This window comes from Poecilia mexicana, unplaced genomic scaffold (genome assembly GCF_051168715.1).
Source record: "Poecilia mexicana isolate PSO_F unplaced genomic scaffold, ASM5116871v1 ptg000075c_RagTag, whole genome shotgun sequence".
NCBI lineage: Eukaryota > Metazoa > Chordata > Actinopteri > Cyprinodontiformes > Poeciliidae > Poecilia > Poecilia mexicana.
In genome coordinates this window covers 55,001-62,500 of record NW_028263425.1, presented here as the reverse complement: position 1 = coordinate 62,500, position 7,500 = coordinate 55,001, and positions in this window count along the sequence as shown.

Here is a 7,500-nt window from a genome sequence, read left to right as displayed (position 1 = left end):
CTTAAGCACCCCTCCTCGGACTACACCCCTCCAGCACGCAGGCCCTGGAGGGTCGTGCCCCTGGTAAGGCAGGGACACTTAGAGTTTAGAGGGTTGGGGTTCCAGCCTGGATGTCCAGCCCGTAGAACGGGAGCTGGACGTACAGCCCGGGGTTCCAGCCCGTAGAACGGGAGCTGGACGTACAGCCCGGGGTTCCAGCCCGTAGAACGGGAGCTGGAGGTACAGACCGGGAGCCGGGCCTGGAACAAGAGGCACCCGACACCCAGGGAGAACCACGCTCTCCACACCCACCTGCGCACCCACACTTAAGCACCCCTCCTCGGACTACACCCCTCCAGCACGCAGGCCCTGGAGGGTCGTGCCCCTGGTAAGGCAGGGCTCGGTGTGTGTAGGAAGAGGGGGTTGGATGGTGGGGGCGATTACGCCCCTGTATTGGTACCATCTAACTCTAACCCTCCACTAGAGTCCTAACTAGAAAAACCGGAGTCCGGAGCAAAGGCCCCGATCGCGCCTGGGGGTCGGGGTTGTTTTTCGGGAGGTTTGTCTATGTAAAACCAGGTTGGGAATCGGGGCTGGGAAACGCGTCCGGCTCTCCAGGCCGGAGAACGGGACCCTTGAACGGGACCCTTGAACGGGACCCTTGAACGGGACCCTTGAACGGGACCCTTGAACGGGCCCCGATAACGGGGAGGGGGGGGCGGGTTAGTTCGACATCGGGGGTGGGTCTTGGGTCCTCCGGATGTTACATAGCTAAAGTCGTCAATTAGGGAGGACCACCCCTTCCGCCCCGGCGGCCATATTTAGGGAGGAGGGTTAGCCCAAATTCGCTCATTTGCTATCGGATCATTGCCGAGAGATGACTGGAGCGAAATACAAAAGCACCTGCCCTGTGTGCAGGTATGCTGGATACAGGCTGAGGGAGCACTTGGACAACGTTCACCACGTCCGGAATGGGAAGGAGCGCAAACTCCTGCTAGCCTTTGCTAGCGGTCGTTTTTCGGTGAACGGGATGGCGTGCTGCATCGACGGCTGTCAGTACCACGGGCCCCGGGTCGCTGAACACCTCCAGAACGCCCATCGAGACCTGAGCAGGCGGAGGAAGGCCCGGATGCTCAAGCGGCTTCAGTGGCGCCGGTTCGTGGAGCAGGTACGTCGCCTCAGGGCTTCCAACCCCACACCACCGCTCGCGACCGAGCTGGATCTGAGTGACGAAGGGGAGGAGAGCGGGCCACGCTGCGAGGGGCGCGGTCAGCCTACCTCCTCCGCACACCCAGACCACACGGCCGCGGCGGTGGACGTGGGGCGCAGGGCGGACACGGAAGTCCGAAGGGAAGGCGTGCCTGGCACTACACCGGCGTCACCTGGGCCGAGCATCGCGGGACGGACACCTATCCCGCTTCCCTGGCGACCTGCACCAGCAGCCCCTCCAACGCTGCTGGTCATGCCTTGGCGGGCGACGGCGGACAAAGCGCAGGGCTCCTCTACGCAGCCCGGGACCGACGGCCGGCCACGACGGGCAGCTCCGGGTGGAAGCTGTCCGCCGGGACGACCGAACGGGCACCGCGACCGCGGCGGCCTCCCTGCGCCTCCCCCCCGACACATCGAGGCCCAGGGCTCCTCTCCGCCGAGCGACAGAGACGCGCCAAGCTGGAGGGCAGCTGCGGGTGGCAGCTGTCCCCCGAGACAGGACGCGCCTCCACAGAACGGCGACGGCCTCCCTGCGCCGGCCGGTTTCATCGAGGCTCTGCGCACGGCACCCAGCTGGCCTGCCGTGCCCGAGGACGACCCCCCCTCGTCACCCACTTGGTCGCTTCCGTGTGGTCAACCGAACCGGACCATCACCATCAGCAGCAGCAGCAGCGACAGTTCTCCGGAGAGGTCGCTGCCAGACGGTCAACCAACGGGAGCGGCTGCGGCGGATTTGAGGGAGGAGACGCACCGGACAGCCGACAGACCGGTGGGTGGAACGTCCGTTACCTTACCGGAGACGATCGGGTGCTACCTGGACGAGTACGCAGAGTTCATCATGTCTGTCGGACTCTCCAGAAAGCATAAAGAGAACACGGTTTCAAAGGTTGGCCGTGTGCAGGCTTTCCTGACACACATGGCGGGCGGCAAGACTGAATTGAGCTCATGGCTCTTTCTCCACGACCCGGTGCGGGCCGTGGAGTGGCCATGCAGATTGCTGCGGGAGGGTAGAGCCATCACCACGGTTAAGGTGTACCTCACAAACACGAGTCAGTTTGTCACGTACTTCACCGAGACCCCGCCCGCAGATTCGGCCCTGGGAGCGACCCAGCTCATCGCGCTCTCCAGAGCCATTAGGGCCGCAACACACAAGATTTCTGCCGGGGTAGTCCTGCGTCAACTGCATGTTAAGCACCAGAAGGTAACCCGCGCTGTAACACCGGGGGTTCTCCGCAGATGTGTGTCTGCGACGAAGGAGCTCATACCAGGGCTATTGCGATCGCTTTCCGAGAAGAGCTGCGACGCTACTCAACGACATCTGTTTATCGGGGCCTTCTCCCTCTTGATTACGTGTCTCTACGGCCACAGAGCCGGCGTCATGACACATCTCAAGGTGGAGGAGATGGATGAGGCGAAGCGGGAGTTCAATCCGGGTGACCCTGGATATGTGCTCAACGTGAGTGTATCACACACACACACACACACACCCGGTCAAAGTTTGCGTTCCCTTACCGGATCTCTCCCTCTCCTCTCTTGCAGATACAACACCACAAAACCAACCGTGCCTTCGGGCACGCGCAGGTTTTTCTCACAGCGGAGGAATTCGGGTGGCTGGAGGCCTGGATGCAGATACGAGCCAGGCTCCAGCCGACATGCGACCTGGTGTTCTTCAACACCAACGGACGGATGATTGAGAAGCTGAACAAGTTCACCAGATCTGCTTGGCGGGAGCTGGGGATGCCAGGCAGCCCGTCCCTAACAGACCTGAGAACCGCCGTTGCAACGATGGTGAGTGGATCAACATTCAAAACCACCATGATCCATCACCTGGAAACCTAACCCTTCTCCTGCACTCCCCCCCCCCAGGCCAGAGACAGTCAGACCAGCGAGGTGAGGAAGGAGATGGCCAGGCTGATGTGTCACGACACATCCACCGCAGACAGATTCTACGCCCTCCATATGAACGCCAGGCAGCTGGCAGCACTGAGGCAAAAGTTTGACAGAGCCAGGGAATGCCCACAGTGAAACACGGCCACAATAAAAACGTTAAACCTGGCTGAACTCTCTCCCTTCTTTGCCGCATTACATGTTCGCACCACAGACCCCCAGGGGTCCCTCAGACTAGCACGCCACCGGGTCCCATCCTCGAACCCCCCCCGCCCCGCTCCAGAGAAGGGGGCGGAGGGATCTAGGTGGCCCGGTGGCATGGCGCACAGAGAAGCAGCGAGAGGGCCAAGTAAACGCTTCGTTCTGTGGGGGGGGGTATGCGACCGGCTTCCGGGCATACTCCGGCTGCTGCCTCGCTCCTGTTACACACTGCTGCTTCACTGTCCGCGCTCCTTCAGGCCTTCCTTGGATGAATTGACAAAACCGGATAGGATAACCGGTTCTCCACGGAGCTCCAGACCTACACCTGCGCGCGTCTAGAGTCGAGCCCGCAAGGCTGGAGGAACCCTCCACCGAAGCGCCGGTTGCCAGAGCATCCGGGGCCGGCGGGAGCCCTCCATGGCAGGCCACAAGTGCTTGATCGGTCGGATGGTGTGTGTAAATGTGTGTGGGGAGACATCCGCCGGAGCTCCAGACCTCCGAGCGGGTCACCTAGGCGGGGTCAGCCCGCTGTCGGTGCTCCGTCTTCGGCCTGGGTCCAGAGAGACTCCCCGCTCCCCCGGGGCTCCACGGAGCTCCAGCCCGACCGGGAGGACCCCAGGACCCATCAGAGGGACCGTGGGGACTCACCTGCCGAAAAGGAACCCGCTGCGTGAAAGCCCCGGTTCTCCAGGACAAGGTGCGACTTTTTGCCGAAAAAGCGCTTAAAAACGGCCGAAAATGGGAGAAAAGAGGGCTGACACCCCCTTGGATGGACTCCCAAGGCATCAAGGATCACGAAAATATGTCTGAGTGTTGAAACACTTTGAAAATTTGCGAACAGGGCCCTCTCTTTTGACTCTCTCCTGATATCGTTCCGGCAGTGATTTTCATTGTAAGGTCCCTAAATCCCTCGGCATTACTACTTTTTCAAAAGCCCATATCTCCCTCATTTTTAAAGATAGAAGCATGCGGACTTCACCAGGCTGTTCCCGGGACTCTGGAGATTCGAACCATACCCGGTTTTACCGGATAAAATGCATTTTTGACCGATTTCGCATCACATGTGTTGCTCATTTCCAGATCTCACCCTCAGGTAGAGCTCCAGGCCCGCACACACATGCAGGGGGCCGTGCATGGAGCTCCAGGACCGCACACACATGCAGGGGGCCGTGCATGGAGCTCCAGGCCCGCACACACATGCAGGGGGCCGTGCATGGAGCTCCAGGACCGCACACACATGCAGGGGGCCGTGCATGGAGCTCCAGGCCCGCACACACATGCAGGGGGCCGTGCATGGAGCTCCAGGCCCGCACACACATGCAGGGGGCCGTGCATGGAGCTCCAGGCCCGCACACACATGCAGGGGGCCGTGCATGGAGCTCCAGGCCCGCACACACATCCAGGGGGCCGTGCATGGAGCTCCAGGCCCGCACACACATCCAGGGGGCCGTGCATGGAGCTCCAGGACCGCACACACATGCAGGGGGCCGTGCATGGAGCTCCAGGACCGCACACACATGCAGGGGGCCGTGCATGGAGCTCCAGGCCCGCACACACATGCAGGGGGCCGTGCATGGAGCTCCAGGCCCGCACACACATGCAGGGGGCCGTGCATGGAGCTCCAGGCCCGCACACACATGCAGGGGGCCGTGCATGGAGCTCCAGGCCCGCACACACATGCAGGGGGCCGTGCATGGAGCTCCAGGCCCGCACACACATGCAGGGGGCCGTGCATGGAGCTCCAGGCCCGCACACACATGCAGGGGGCCGTGCATGGAGCTCCAGGACCGCACACACATGCAGGGGACAGGGCATGGAGCTCCAGGCAGAGGACCAGGCATGGAGCTGCAGGCCCTGACCTCCAGGCAGAGGACCAGGCATGGAGCTGCAGGCCCTGACCTCCAGGCAGAGAACCAGGCATGGAGCTGCAGGCCCTGACCTCCAGGCAGAGGACCAGGCCTGGAGCTGCAGGCCTTGACCTCCAGGAAGAGAACCAGGCCTGGAGCTGCAGGCCCTGACCTCCAGGCAGAGAACCAGGCCTGGAGCTAAAGGCCTTGACCTCCAGGCAGAGAACCAGGCCTGGAGCTGCAGGCCCTGACCTCCAGGAAGAGAACCAGGCCTGGAGCTAAAGGCCTTGACCTCCAGGAAGAGAACCAGGCCTGGAGCTGCAGGCCCTGACCTCCAGGCAGAGAACCAGGCCTGGAGCTAAAGGCCTTGACCTCCAGGAAGAGAACCAGGCCTGGAGCTGCAGGCCCTGACCTCCAGGCAGAGAACCAGGCCTGGAGCTGCAGGCCTTGACCTCCAGGAAGAGAACCAGGCCTGGAGCTGCAGGCCCTGACCTCCAGGCAGAGAACCAGGCCTGGAGCTAAAGGCCTTGACCTCCAGGCAGAGAACCAGGCCTGGAGCTGCAGGCCCTGACCTCCAGGAAGAGAACCAGGCCTGGAGCTAAAGGCCCTGACCTCCAGGCAGAGAACCAGGCCTGGAGCTGCAGGCCTTGACCTCCAGGAAGAGAACCAGGCCTGGAGCTAAAGGCCTTGACCTCCAGGAAGAGAACCAGGCCTGGAGCTAAAGGCCTTGACCTCCAGGCAGAGAACCAGGCCTGGAGCTGCAGGCCCTGACCTCCAGGAAGAGAACCAGGCCTGGAGCTAAAGGCCTTGACCTCCAGGAAGAGAACCAGGCCTGGAGCTAAAGGCCTTGACCTCCAGGCAGAGAACCAGGCCTGGAGCTGCAGGCCCTGACCTCCAGGCAGAGAACCAGGCCTGGAGCTGCAGGCCTTGACCTCCAGGCAGAGAACCAGGCCTGGAGCTAAAGGCCTTGACCTCCAGGCAGAGAACCAGGCCTGGAGCTAAAGGCCTTGACCTCCAGGCAGAGAACCAGGCCTGGAGCTGCAGGCCTTGACCTCCAGGCAGAGAACCAGGCCTGGAGCTGCAGGCCTTGACCTCCAGGCAGAGAACCAGGCCTGGAGCTGCAGGCCCTGACCTCCAGGCAGAGAACCAGGCCTGGAGCTGCAGGCCTTGACCTCCAGGAAGAGAACCAGGCCTGGAGCTAAAGGCCTTGACCTCCAGGAAGAGAACCAGGCCTGGAGCTAAAGGCCTTGACCTCCAGGAAGAGAACCAGGCCTGGAGCTAAAGGCCTTGACCTCCAGGCAGAGAACCAGGCCTGGAGCTGCAGGCCCTGACCTCCAGGAAGAGAACCAGGCCTGGAGCTAAAGGCCTTGACCTCCAGGAAGAGAACCAGGCCTGGAGCTAAAGGCCTTGACCTCCAGGCAGAGAACCAGGCCTGGAGCTAAAGGCCTTGACCTCCAGGCAGAGAACCAGGCCTGGAGCTGCAGGCCCTGACCTCCAGGCAGAGAACCAGGCCTGGAGCTGCAGGCCTTGACCTCCAGGCAGAGAACCAGGCCTGGAGCTGCAGGCCCTGACCTCCAGGCAGAGAACCAGGCCTGGAGCTAAAGGCCTTGACCTCCAGGAAGAGAACCAGGCCTGGAGCTGCAGGCCTTGACCTCCAGGAAGAGAACCAGGCCTGGAGCTAAAGGCCTTGACCTCCAGGAAGAGAACCAGGCCTGGAGCTAAAGGCCTTGACCTCCAGGCAGAGAACCAGGCCTGGAGCTGCAGGCCCTGACCTCCAGGCAGAGAACCAGGCCTGGAGCTAAAGGCCTTGACCTCCAGGAAGAGAACCAGGCCTGGAGCTAAAGGCCTTGACCTCCAGGAAGAGAACCAGGCATGGAGCTGCAGGCCCTGACCTCCAGGCAGAGAACCAGGCCTGGAGCTGCAGGCCCTGACCTCCAGGCAGAGGACCAGGCATGGAGCTGCAGGCCCTGACCTCCAGGCAGAGGACCAGGCATGGAGCTGCAGGCCCTGACCTCCAGGAAGAGAACCAGGCATGGAGCTGCAGGCCCTGACCTCCAGGCAGAGAACCAGGCCTGGAGCTGCAGGCCCTGACCTCCAGGCAGAGGACCAGGCATGGAGCTGCAGGCCCTGACCTCCAGGCAGAGGACCAGGCATGGAGCTGCAGGCCCTGACCTCCAGGAAGAGAACCAGGCATGGAGCTGCAGGCCTTGACCTCCAGGAAGAGAACCAGGCCTGGAGCTAAAGGCCTTGACCTCCAGGAAGAGAACCAGGCCTGGAGCTAAAGGCCTTGACCTCCAGGCAGAGAACCAGGCCTGGAGCTGCAGGCCCTGACCTCCAGGCAGAGAACCAGGCCTGGAGCTGCAGGCCTTGACCTCCA